Raw genomic sequence first — 14,158 nt, forward strand, 5'->3', positions numbered from 1 at the left:
GAAATTCATGGGCAGCCTGGGGAATTTATAAAAGCAGGCTGGGGGCACCAGGGAGATGGCTCAGTGCAATAAGCGCTTCCCTGGCAAGTGCAAAGGCCTGAGTTCAATCCCCGGTTCCGCCAAAAATAAATAAATAAATAAAAGCAGGCTGGCCTTGTGCTTACTTCCTTTGCCCAGGCTAGTGTTGAGTGCTCACTTCGGCAACACATATACTAAAATTAGAACGATACAGAGAAGATTAGCATGGCCCCTGAGCAAGGATGACAGACTAGTGTTAAACTCACTGTAATCCCAGTACCTCAGCCTCCCAAGGGCTGGGATTACCCGTGTGCACCACTATACCCAGCTAAATTTTTTTTAAAAATGTACTTGGTACAGGGTCTCACTATGCAGGTTGGACTCATAGGGATTCTCCTGTTTTCAGCCTCCCCAGCACTGGGATTACAGGGGTGTACCACCACAGCCCCGTCTCAGTGGCCGGCTCAGTGTGCCCAGCATGGGGCTGGCACAGCATGTGGTGCCGGGATAGAACCCCAGTCCCTGCGCTTGTCTACGCAGGCACTTAGTCTGCAGAGCTATCTCGCTGGCCCCAGCTAAATTTTTAAAGGGCTGGTGATGTAGCTCAATGCTCAGAATGTGCAAGGCACAGAGTTCAATCCCAACTCTCACAAAAACGAAACTCTCATATTGCTAATCGAAGCATTAACATACTCTTTCTAGTTAAGGGCAGACGGGTCAGATCTCACACACTGTCTTCAACTCACCGACAACAACCCAAGTTCACCTTGGTGCGGCCACCCAGGGCTGTACCACCATGGACACTGCCCTGTGCATCTTCCCAATGCCCCAGCAAGTCTTGTGCGTGGAGAGGCAAAAAATTTCCCACGTTACTATACACAGTGTTAAGAAATATAGATAAGAGGGGCCGGGGAGATGGCTCAGTGGAATAAGCGCTTCCTTGGCAAGCGCAAGGGTCTGAGTTCAATCCCCAGTTCTGCAAAAGAAAGAAAGAAAGAAAGAAAGAAAGAAAGAAAGAAAGAAAGAAAGAAAGAAAGATAGATAGATAGATAGATAGATAGATAGATAGATAGATAGATAGATAAGGGCCAGTACCATATGCTGTGCCAGCCCCAAAACTGGGTATCATGGCGCACACCTGTAATCCCAGTGCTGGGGAGGCTGAGACAGGAGGATCAACACAAATCTGAACTGCATCGTAAGACCCTATACCAAATACATAAAAAAAAAAAGACAGAAAAAGAAATACAGACAAAAGGCAGCGGGCTAAATGTTAGGAGTCCCAGACCCCACGCTGCTTTCTTTTCCTACCGAAGACAAGTTCATTATGTTCCCCCATATCCCTTAGGTACAAACTGGCAATTAAGAGTGCACAGAACAGATTCAGGTGCTGTCACATCTATTCAGATTTTGAAGACTTGGGAAATGTTCAGTGAGAGAATATGAGAATTTGAAAGGCCCAGGCTCCTTCCCCAGCCGAGCAAGGGGAAAATCCTCCTGCACAGGCTCTGGTGCAAAAAGAGGCATCATTTCACTGGTTTAAGTCCCTGCTTTAAAAAAACAACCTGCAAGAATCAGGAAACTGGCTCCAAATTCTAAGTCTTCCAAGAATTCTAGTCTTCAGCAGGTCTTGACTTGACTACATCTAGGCCGGTAACAAAGCTGCAGGATAGGGCTTATTTTAGCAGTTGGTCATCACTGGCTACCTGACATGAGAAAGAGCATTAAGTAATGAAAATATTCAAAACAGGAGCTAACAGAGAAAAAAGGCGATTTTGTTTGCTATGTGGTGCTGACTGTGGAATCCATGGCCTCTTGCAGCCTAAGCCACCGCTCTACCACTGCCCTACACTCGCCCCCAAAATTTACGTTTCTAACATGTCTACTTCAGCAAGAACTAAGACAGGTAGATGAAAATGTTATCTTTTTTTCAGTACTAGGCATTGGACCAAGGACCTTCCCACTGGACTACATCCTCCTCTTTTATTTTTGAGTCAGGGTCTTTCTAAATTCCTAGGTTGGCCAGGCTGGGGCTTGAGTTTGTGATCCTCCTGCCTCAGCCTCCCTAAGTGCTAGGACTCCAGGCATGCTCCTCCAGAGCAAAGAAGTAATCGTTTACAAGTGGATGAACTGGCATTACTATGCCACTGTTTTTTTTTTTTTTTAATGCCACTGTTTTGGCAAATACCTTTCCATAACTACCGTACTGTTTCCATTTCCCTACCCTCAAACAGAGAAAGTTGTTGATTTCAAATTTTTTTTTAACATTTTATTTTATTATTTTATTTTTATTTATTTGAGAGAGAGAGAGAGAGAGAGAGAGAGAGAGAGAGAGAGAGAGAGAGTGGTGTGTGTGTGTGTGGCCAGCTCAGCCCACCAGGGGGCGGGACTGGCTGGCATGTGGTGCTGGGGGATCGAACCGCGGTCCCTGATGCCTTGCCAAGCTTGTTCCAAGTAGGTGCTTTAGACCACTGAGCCATCTCTCCAGCCCCAATTTCAAATTTCTGAGACGTCCATGTTACAATGTAGACAGTCTAGCACACTCAAGGGGCAGAGGCAGAAGAATCCCCAAAAGATCAAGGTCACCCTGAGTTACACAGCCAGATGCCTGAACCACGCACGGAGTGAAACCCTGTCTGACGAAACCAAAATGATAATAATAATGTTAAAGGTCTAGTGCAAATAAAATCTCCCAACACGGCTAAATGTTTTGTCAAGATAAAGACAAGAAGTTTTTTGGCTTTTGTTTTTCTGCCATCTGCCAAAAACAGCTAGAGGTATGCTCACGACTTTTTCATTTTTTTTCTTTTCCCTTTAAAGTGCTGGGCTCATTTTAATGGCAGTTCAAGCCCAGCTCTTCAACAAGGCTTCAAAATGAATGATGAGTCTGCAGCAAGCCGACTGTCACAGAACTAAGTTGACAATTGCTAGCCTCAGGCTTCCAAGGGCGTAAGAATCAGCATCCTCAAGAACACTTCTCGGGGTCACTTTCAACTTTTTCTCAGCACTGAACTCTTCCAAACTAGAGCAGGAGAGAGGAGGAAACACAAGAACTTCGCTATGTCAGCATCTGCTATGTCACCTTCAGGGAGCACAAAGTAAGTACAACCGAAAGGTTCTAAGTGCTTGGGCAACAAAGAGCAGGTGACAGACAGGGAGACAGTGCAGAAGGCAGGCAGGGGCTGAGCACCCAGGCATGGCCTTCCACGCCTCACCCCGCAGGGAGGCTGAGGCAAGAAGACCACAGCTTTGCAGGCAGCCTGAGCAACTTAAAAGACCCGGTCTTAAAATTAAGAAGGAAAAAAAAACTTTTTTTTTTAAAGGCTGGGGATGTAACTCAATGCAAAGACCCTGAGTTAAAGCCCAGTACTGCTAATATCCAAAATAAAATAGAAAGGGTTGCGCGTGTAGCTCAATGCTAGAGTGTTCGCCCTGTATGCTCAAGGCCGTGGGTTCAATTCCTAGTACCACAGAGAGAGCTGGAAGGCAGTGGGCGGAAGTGTGGTCATCAGTGCCAGCCTTTAACTTCTGGAAGCGAGTAGCACCTGCAGGCCACCACAGCAGATAGGACTGTGGGCTCTGTCAGCGCTCTGGGACCCAAGTACAGTCTGCCGGTCACGGTGCTGTGGAGGGTGACAAAGGACTCTGCACAGGAAGGACCTTCACAGGAAGGACCTTCACAGGAAGCCCTCAGCAAATGGTCAGCCATTCTAGAAAGGCTGGGTGCGGGAACAAAGGTGGGCTGAGTGGGGCTCAGAGGAAAGCAAAAGCTGGGTGGGTTTGTGCAGACTCAGGGGAGCTTACACACACCCACCCACACACACACCCACACCCACACATGCACACACACCCCTGGGGGAGGGCACCAGGGCTTTTCTTTTTCTTTCTTTTTATGGTGATGAGGAATAAAGTCTGGAACCCAAGGCGGCAAGCAAGCTAAGCGAGTGCTCGCCACTACTGACCCCACCCTACCCCCGACTTTTTCTGGGTTTTGGTTGTTGCTGGTTTTTATTTTTTTTCTGAAAGTTATTCAGTTCTGAAGGCTGGTTCCATATAATAAAACCTTCCTGTTCTGGGTAGCTACATCGACATTCACATACAAAGTGGCGCATACAGACTAAGGAGACAAAAAACCAAATGGAAATCACGTAGATTAACGCACCAAAAAAAATTTTTTTTTCATTTTTTTGAGACAGGGCTTCACTGTGCAGTTCAGGCTGGCTTTGAGCTCGCTTAGTAACCAAGACTGGCCTCAAACTCGCAACAATCCTCCTGCCTCAGCCTCCCAAGTGCTGGGATTACAGGCGTGTGCCACCACACCCGGCCCCCAAAATCACTTCAAGGACCGGGGATGTGGCTCTGTGGTAGTGCATTTGCGGGGCATGGACAAGGCCCTGGCTTCAGTCCCAGCACAAAGACTATGAAACAAACAACAACAGCACTCTATCTTTTTAGGTATGCTTGTCAGAAAAGTAATGTACCAGCTGGGGCCCACGGTAAAGATCGGAGAAAATAAACCCTTTTAAAGCAGAGGGGACTTCGAGAGGACTGGCACAAGTAATCAACTCTCTCCTTCACAACCCTGAAGCCCTCCTCCTCGTCCTTCGAAGACTCGGAGACACCCAGAGCACAGGAAGTGAACAGGCTTCCTTTACACTGTCCTTCCAGTACTCTTAGTTTAAATTTAAAAGAAAATGGAAAAAAAAAATTAAAAGAAACTGTAATCAGAAATAACATGAGTTGGGGCCGGGGAGATGGCTCAGTGGAATAAGGGCTTCCCTGGCAAGCTCAAGGGTCTGAGTTCAATCCCTGGTTTTGCAAAAAGAAAGAAAGAACATGATTTCCTAATGGCCCCATCTGCAAAGAACACCCTGGCTAAGCTCTCCTATACTTTCATTTTCCATTCATTTCTTTAGGAATTGGAATTTCTTCCTTCGGCAAGCAGAGGAGACTCCAGGAAAGAGGCTGGCTGCGCCCTAGTTTGGGGAAATGCTGAAGAGGCAGGAACCAAAACAGTGCTGAGAGAGCTGCCACCTGGCGCGGGGTTCCGGCAAACAAAGATCCCCGGGCCCGACTGGGACTTCGGGAGCAACGGAAGCCTCCTGTTCCAAAAGCCTCAACAATGGCCTCTATTTAAGCCCAGTTCAAAAGACCTCTTGCATCAGAAGGTGCAGCCAGAGCGCCAGAAACGCTTGCCATGAATAACAAAGCTCCGCTGTTATTCGTAAGGAGGATTAAGCCCAGTGGGCCGGCGCGCAGGGGCCAGGTCACCTAGGCGGAGAGCTGCACGTGGAAACCTCAGCCCACGCTTCTCCCCCTCTCAAGCCCGGGGTGCAGGAACTAGTTCCTTTCAAAGTGCCTGTCACACTTTTTCTCTCTCACTGTTCAAGGAGAAATTAGTTAACAAGGAAAGTGCCTGGGGAGAGAGAGCTGAAGGGCGTTACATAAATAGCACGACTGTCCTCAGCCCACAATCGTGAACGCTGCCCTTCAAAACAGCACGTGGTTCCATAAAGCCGACGGCTCCCGGGCCCGTCCGCACCGAGAAGCTGCCCCTAACACGCCTCAGACTCCCCCGGATCCCGTCCTTGTAAAACAACCTGCCAAGGATCTCACGACCGCGCGCGCACACGTGTCTGGAGCTTCCCGGTTACAAACCCTTCCTGCCAAAGTACCCGATCACGGTCCTGAGCAGCCGGAGGACGTCCCCGGCCTCTAACGTCATTGCCACCCCTTCTTTACACCCAGTTCATGTTGAGCTTTGCAATCGATTAATGTGTTAATGTTCTCACTGGAACCATTATACATGGAGTGACTGATACCGTTGCCTGAGATTTGCCTCAGATAATCCTAGGTGGGGGGCAGAAAGGAACCGTTTACCAGAGCCTGGTGTGGCCAGGAGTTGATCTGTGGTGCTGGAGCGGGTGGGTACACGTGGGCCCTCCATGCTGGTCTACGCTAGCTTATGTTTAGGCGATTCTACAGTAAGAGATCTGAAAATTTCACATGTCACGAAGCCAGCTCAAGGCTCCAAAATTCGAACCTCAGATCTCCTACCTTTCAGACTGGCATCCTCTCTGCCGAGCCATTATTTTTCGTGGATGACTCTTTAGTTCCTAATCCTTCTTTTCTCCCCACTCTATCAAGTCGTATTCATTTATTCATTTGACACAAAAAGCCCTGGTTGCTCTCCTGGAGCAGCTGGCAGTGGAACTGAGGACACGAGTAAACATAAATCACCGTCAATGGCAAGCACAACAACCAGGATGTGAATTGAGTGGAAACAACCCGGTTTCCTTGGGGAAACAGACAGTGATGCGTACTTGGGGGAGGCGGGAAGGGGGGTCCTGAGGTGGAGCTCAAGAGTAAGGGGGTTATTCTGGGTGAAGGGGCTTGGAGACAAGCAGTCAATTCAGGCAGAATTTACTGCACTGCCCGCCCTGGCCAAGGAGGGAGGAGCAGCGCCCCGTGGGAAGCAGAGGCCAGATTGTGCAGGGACTTGAATGCCAAGTCAAGGGGGCTGGACTGCAGCTCTCAGGCGATCAGGAGCCAATCAGGAGGGAGAGACAGGCTCGCCTCTGCAGTCTCTGAGGAAGCCAACTGGCAGCTGCCTGCGGAGCGCCTGGAGCAGGCTTTCATCACAGACCAGAGGCGGGAATACCTAGAGGAGGAGGCTTTTCCTGGGGCGCAAAATTCAAGCAGGTGCCAAAAAGCGGGCAATCCAGATGATTACCATTTTAATACAATATTTAAAAAATAAAACTGAATCAAAAAATCCACGATGAAAAACATATGGTTATCCAGTATCAAATTAAAGACGGGCCCCTTTGCTGATTGTTGTATGAGCTTGTCTTTGTTTTAATGCCACTGGCCACGGAATGACCCACCATGGCTGCCTGAGTTCAAGAAGGGTGACAGTGGTAAGGAGCAGATCGTACAGCGTGGAGCTCGCGTGATCACTGAAACGTTGCTATCACCGAGTTTTAATAACTTTTCCTATTTGGTTCGCAATAGAGGAGGCTATTCAGTGAAATGTACCAACGGGGTAACATTTTCCCCTGCCTCGGGCCCCAGTATAACTGGGCACGAGCATGCAATGGGTAAATCAGCGAATGAGGAGGGACAGACCTAAGGCAACAGAAAAAGCTCGGAGGTTCTTTAACCAACATTCCCGCCACCTACGGCAGGGTGGGAAACATCGCAAGGTGGGGAGCCCAGAGCCGGCTGGAGCCAAGAATGGAATCCACCCAGCGAAAGCATGGGCGCCCCAGGGACCGAAATCCCACTTTCCTGTGCTTCTACAGCAGTCTGCACCCAGTTCAGTAAGTTCCTATTAATGAACAATGCGGAAAAGCAAGAGTCTAACAGTGGATTAAAGTGCCTGTGAGCAGGCGCAGGGGCCAGGATTCGATCCCCAAGCCTGCCGTGCCGGATCCACCCCCGGGGCGCGCTGAGCCAGTGATTGAGACTGGGCGTGGTGGCGCACACCTACAATCCCAGCTCTTGGGAAACTGCAAACGGGCAGATCACTAGGAGTCTGATCTAGTAGTGAGACCCTCAACACCCAGTAGACCCCTCCCTAAGATACAAAAAATAAAAAATAAATAAAAGGTGCACAGGACCCGCCCTGAATAGCAGTACAAGGATGAATATTCAAAGAGCAGCCAGCAGCCATTAATGGTGACTCAGGACCACCCCAAGTCTCATGAGTTATTCCTTCCATCTCACTTTGCACTTTTGGACTAGGGAACAGATTAACGGAAGAGAGTACTTGACTTTCTGGTCTCTCAGAGCTCTGCTCTGATTAGACGAGAGGCTGACAGCACTGCCACAGCAGCCATCAACCTCATCCGATTAAAGGAACAAATGAGTTGCTTTTCAGTCGCTGAGCCCAGTGTTAACTGACCCCCACTCCCGTTTCCTGGGCTCTCAACTCTGCTGGCGTTTGCTGCAGTCAGAAGTGAGGCAGCCACACCCCATGCCCACCATGCAAATGGGAAGCTGTGTGCTGGACAGCATGAGCACAAAAAGGGGCGCAGCCGTCCCAGTGAATCATCTCCTGGTGAACCATCAGGTGTGGGAAATGCTTCAGGGAGACCCCGATGAACGGGGAGGGGAAGAGCCTGCCAGCGCTCCCATCTCAGCAGCTCAGAAGGCTGAACTGCTTTGAGAGGGAAGTGCAGACACCGCAGCCAGTGGCAAGGCCCAGCCAAGGAGCAATGACTAAACAGGAAATGGGTGACTTAGCAGTTGATCAGATGTCTGAGTACGCAAAGGGCAGGCAGAAAAGCTGTCCCCTGACACAGCCTATCCAGTAACAAAAACCAGTTACCCTCGGCAGAGGGGGGGCTTTCTTACACAGTACCTGCATGGTAGTCACATGAATGAAGTATTAGTTAAAGCTGTAGCTTGGTGCACGTCACTGGGCACCCTGTGTTTCACAGGCATCATTTTTAAAGCACCCGAAAACCATGAAGGAAAAAGCATTTCCCGTATTTCGCAAAAGGAAATCTGGAAAGGCAAAGTCATTTGCCTGAGGCCACAGAGCAGGGTAGGGCAGAGTGTGAATTCAAACCCACAGCAAATTTACACTTAGGGGACCGGGCAGTTACTCCTTCTGCGATCTCAGAGACCTTTTGGTTTCTCTGGGGGTGAGAGGAAACCGTGTATTCCCCTCATTTACATGAGGCCTTGGATCCTGTCCCCAGCGCTTCCTGAACGAATGGAGTGAATGAATTGGAAGGCCTTTCCACAAGCCAGGCACGATGGTGCACAGTAAATCCAGTGCTTGAGAGGTGTCTCCATTATTTTTCTCTCATTGCTGGGACAAAACACCCAACACCCAAAATTAAGGAAGGAGAGGTTTAGTTAGCTCACACTGTGTGGAGGTTTCAGTCCACACTTGGCTGGCTCCAAGGCAGAGCAGCACGTGGCAGCCATGGCGGTGGAAAACAGCAAGAGCAAAAAGGGGGGCGCAGCGGCTTCAGCAGCAGAGGTCCAGGCGAGCCTTTCCCCCTTCCCTGTACTGCATTCCAGCTCCCCGTGGGCATAGCATTCACACCCCTAATCCCAGCATTGCAGCATGAGTTAATGCCCAGTGACTGCACGAGGCTTTGGGGGGACACCTGGAAACAAACCATAACAAGAGGCAAAGGCAGGAAGATGGCGAGTTCGAGGCCAGCCTGGGCTATATGAGGTCAGCCTGGACTACACAGGAAGACCCTGTCTCTAAATAAATAAATAGTATACTTTTTCAATAAAGTAAATGAATGAAATATCCAAGAGTAACGTCATCCCCTGCCCAAGGGGATATTCATCCTTGTTACTAGAGAACACATTTATTTCTATGAGAAATTACCTTCCATAATTATCCGACCTTCACTGTCTGTTTCCCCAAACTGTCTCTGAGCCCTACTCATAGCTACAAAAGTATGTAAATACTTGGCGCAGAGGCAGAGGCTGTGGTTTGTCATTGGTAGCTAAATGTCATCCTTTTATTTCTAAAACTTTTGTTTCCGCGCATGTGGTACTGTCGTGGTCACACTGACTGCAAACACGGCTGCTTTAAATCCTGCTCTGGATTTCTTTTATTAACTAAATATAGTGCTTGACTTTCAAAAAAAAAAAAAAAGGCTCATCAATTACATGCAGGACAAATTGTGTCATAGGAATTGATACCCCTTATATATCAATTAAAAATTAATTTAAGGGGCCAGGGAGATGGCTCAGTAGAATAAGTGCTTGCCTGGCAAGCGCAAGGGCCTGAGTTCAATCCCCAGTACCACATGCTATGCCAGCTCCAGAACCCCGGGCACACTGTGTCAACCAGGAAACCAGGCATGGTGGCACATGCCTATAATCCCAGCCCTGGGGAGACTGAGACAGGATTCGAGGCCAACCTGGGTTACACAGCAAGAACTATTTCAAAAAAAAAAACAAAAAAAAAATTTAAAATAAAGATAAATAGATGTCAGACAAAAGACAATTTAGGCTGGGAATGTAGTTCAGTAATAGAGCACTTGCCTAGTATGTGCAAGGCCCTGGGTTCTACCTCCAGCACTGAAAAAGTCAGAAGGGATAAAAGGAAGGAAAGGAGACAGGGAAGGATGGAGGGAAGAAGGACAGGTGGGAAGTGAAGGGAGGGGGCGGAGGGGGAGGGAGGGAAGGGGAGGGGAGGGATAAAGGGGGAGGAAGAGGGACTATAGAATTCAGTGGGTTAGAGAAAGAAACACTTGCACTGAGTAAAGTACAAAAGCAAGGTTAGAAAGGGACTTTGGTGCAAAATTAAATAGGTCATCAGAGAGAGACGACCAGTGGATCACTCCAGGACAAGCGCACACAGTTCAAAGAATGTGGGAAAACACAAGACTGAGTGATCACGTAAGAATGCAATCCAAAGACACACCAGGACTCCTAATTTTGAGTAAATCAAGATTAGCCCAGGAGTCGGGAATACACCAGAAAAAGAGGAAAGAAACCCACATTCCTTAAATATTTTGGTATTTACTTAACCACTCAATACCTGTGTCGCGGATGAGTGTTCTAAGGCTCTTCCCAACGGTTAAGGCACTGCCCCAGATTATGTCTTTATTACGTGGCAGATAAACTCAAATGCACATCTGTTTGGACCTCAGTTGGACTCCACGTACTCTTCTTTCCTCCACCCAGCGACTAAATGGGGTGAGGTGCAGAGGGGACGTTGGGGAGCCACGAGATGTGTGTGGAGGAGGGAGCCGACAGCATCTGAAGGCGAAGAAGATTTACGTGTGCTTGGATAAAGCAGAGTCCATCTTTTTAGCAAGAAAAACAAGCATCCCGTGGAAACAGTACCCTTGATCTTAGCCAAGAGGCTGGGGAGTGGCCATGGGGAAATGAAAAATAAAATCATATGACAAAATAAAATTTAAAAAAAGAAATCAAGAGCTGAGGGTTTAGTTTAGTGGCTGAGCACCTGCCTTGCAGGCAGGAGGCCCTGGGTGGGATGCCCAACACTACAAAACAAATCTTCTTAATTGTTTTATTTTTTTTCCATAATTTTATTGAGAAACAAATAGCAATGAGACAGTTTCAAACCAAACTGGTACGACAGTTTGAATAATTAATACATTGCGTACATTCTTCCTAGTGGTTAATTGCTGTACAAGATTTGGACATGATATCCTATTTACAAACACCATTAGAACAAATCCCTCTATTCATTAAGAGAATGTAACTATATATCTATCCTAACCACTTTGAATACACAGATACAAAATGACATTCATTTGTATCCCCTTTTTTGTTAAGTTCCATCATTTAAATATTATAGGTGTGTAAACTCAGCAAAATATTCTAAAAGAGTCCTGTAGCCCATAATAGTATTGGGGCTTCCGCTTGACTGGCAATGTCAGAAATTGTTGACCTGAGTCCCCTACAGCTCAACATAACAGCATGGCTTTACTTCTTATACTTCATTTTTATACTTTCCTCCTGGATGGTTAAGACCAAGGTAAAGCAGGTCCTATGCAACAAGAGTTGTAGCTTTTGGGTCTGAGAAGGTCAGTGAAATCCCCTCAGGATTTATCCTGACATCCTGTACCTCAGATTGTAGAACCTTTGTCAGTGTCAGTCATGTGGATAATTGTTTTATTTTAAAAAAATGATACATCCAAGGGACGTATGCCTAATCAGTTTCCCAGGCAAATTAGATGCCCCTTGACCGTACAATAGAAACAAACAACAGGTTCTCCTTAATTTTCAGTGGGTTTTCGTCCTGATAAACCCACACAAGCTGAACACAGTAACAGGTTAATGCATGTGACAAGATGCATATAACGCAGCCAACCCCTGAACGCCGGCTGGGCAGCGTGGCGCACGGCAGAGGGCCAACCGCTTGCCTCCTCAGCCCGTGAGCCGGCGGCTGGCTGGGAACTGCCTCTGCCTGCTGCAGCATTGCAAAAGAATATCTGGCCACATATCTTGCCAGCCCTGGACAATACCAAAGCCCACACTCAAAGTACTGCCCCATGTTCAAGGGAGAAAATCGTAAGTTGAAATTCATGTATCACCACTAAAGAAATAGTTGCAGGGCTGGGGAGATAGTTCGGTGGTCTAAGCGGCTGCCTGGCAAGCGCAAGGTCCTGGGTGAGAACCCCAGTACCACATGCTGTGCAGGCCCCGGAAGTGGGCATGGTGGCTCACACCTGCAATCTCAGCTCTGGGGAGGCTGAGACAGGAGGATTACTACAAGTCTGAGCTACGTAACAAGACCCTGGATCAAAAAACTTTTCTAAAAAAATTTTTAAAAAGAAAGAAATACTTGCCTGCTCTGGACCCTGAGCCAAGCGGGTACCCTGGATACCAAGGTTTCCTGGGAAAGACCAGTCGGGTGGGGACTGCTATCTGGGCTTAAGAGCTTGGTGGACAACAAAGTTTACTATGTTAATTAGGAGAAAGGACTTGATTGAAGTACCTGTCTACAGGACAGAGCAAGGAAAGTTTCTATCAGTGTGGGGGACCTCTGGCAGGGTTACCCTAAAATTAAACATGTCGTGGGCTGGAGTTTCCTCTGCCTTTTTAGTACTTTTCAACTCCGAACAACAAAACCTGCAGCAGCTAAGCCACCAGCTGGACTCTTCGCAGCTGCTGAGACCGACATCATGGCTTCTATAGTTCCAATAGAAATGGCTTCTATAGTTCTAATTTGATAGGAGGAAGGACAACTTCTGAGCCCAGAAAAAGATGACACAAAGTCCACATTCCAAATCCCCTGTGCGTTAGGAAGTGGCTCAGGCCCTCACTTGTCAGAGTTCTAAGACATCCTTGTGCTTTCTCCAGCCAGGGGACCTTAGAAGACACCGTGGTGACGGTGTCCACACTCAGTGGATGGCCGAGGAGAACTGAGGCTGCGTAGTGGCCAGCAGCCCACACTCGGCCCGTCCTCAGGCCCACGCATTCACCCAAGATTTATTGGGTGGCTCCCCAACAGACACCTCCCTCATCTGTCCCCACTCATAAGGCAAGGACTGCAGCCCCACAGGGCCAGGACTGTCTCCCCGACGAGTGGCTGCCAGTCCCACAGCCTGGAAAGCATGCCTGTTGAGTGCTTCCACAAGCCAACGTGCCAGGTGGTGGGAGCCCCAGAAATACAGCGAAGCCTACGGTAGCCTGTCCTGGAGATCCCACAGGCTAGTGAGGGAAGCCTACCTGCAAAAAGCCAATACTTCCGGCCAACACTGTTCCAGACTTCTCCCTTCACATAATCCTACAAGGTCAGTACTATTGTAATTTCTTTTTTTCTTTTTCTTTTTCTTTTCTTTTTTTTTTTTTTTTTTTTTTTGTAGTACCGGGGATCAAACTCAGGACCTTGCACTTGCCAGGCAGGCGTTTATGCCCCTGAACTATCTGCCCAGCCCCCTGTAGTTTACAGTTGACACAGGGTGCAACTGAGGGTTCGCCACTTGCCCAAAGGAAGCTGGGGTCAAACTAGTCTGTCTGACTCTAGATCTAGATCGCTGGCTTCTAACCCATGGCCGGGTCCCTGACAAGGCACCATGCAGGGCAGTACGATAAGGGTTGCGCCTTACAGGCCTGTGGAGATGGAGAGGAAGCTGCCTGGGCAAAGGAGGGAAAGTTTCCCTTCACTATTCAGTCCTCAGGTAGAAAAGGCCCGCAACGTGGACAAGGGCCGGACTTTCCCAGACAGACAGACAGGGTCATAATGCTCTGAGCGTACAAGGCAGCCAATGTGTCACTTAAGTCCCCAGGCTGCGAATCTCTCTCCCACCCTTAGCCCAAGGTCTAAGCGAACACAAGGCTCTTTTGCCACCTTAGCATTTGTTAGGGGTTTTTTGGTACCAGAAACCGAACTCAGGACCTTGTGTTTGCCTGGCAGGCGCTTGTGCCACTGAGCAGTATCCCCGGCTACCTTAGCATGTGTAATCAATCAAGGCTCTTGAGCCACAGGCTGAGCATGTGAGCCCAGCCTGGCTCTGCTCCTGCCCACTGGAGCCAGGCTCTGTCTGAGCCCCAGGGGCAGCGCCATCTCCGGCTTCAGCTCCTGAGGCCCTGGCTGTCCCCCTCCCATCCAGCCTAGACCCCCGCCCCCGGCACCAGCACCTGTATCCCCTGCTGTGTGGTCCTGTCTCAGTCCAGACCCCTC

At 48.6% G+C, this 14,158-nt stretch overlaps 1 protein-coding gene and 1 non-coding gene across 3 annotated transcripts in view; one reads left to right on the forward strand and one right to left on the reverse strand.

Annotated features, from left to right (window-relative positions):
* The window catches only part of Pitpnc1 (phosphatidylinositol transfer protein, cytoplasmic 1), a 293,224-nt gene that overhangs the window by 229,273 nt on the left and 49,793 nt on the right, over window positions 1-14,158 (reverse strand). The gene's annotated exons all lie outside the window — the stretch shown is intronic.
* Window positions 189-291, forward strand: LOC111816515. The gene has a single exon (XR_002820891.1). It is a non-coding gene; the product is annotated as a U6 spliceosomal RNA (small nuclear RNA).

Source organism: Octodon degus, unplaced genomic scaffold, assembly GCF_000260255.1.
Source record: "Octodon degus isolate 3935 unplaced genomic scaffold, OctDeg1.0 scaffold00033, whole genome shotgun sequence".
NCBI lineage: Eukaryota > Metazoa > Chordata > Mammalia > Rodentia > Octodontidae > Octodon > Octodon degus.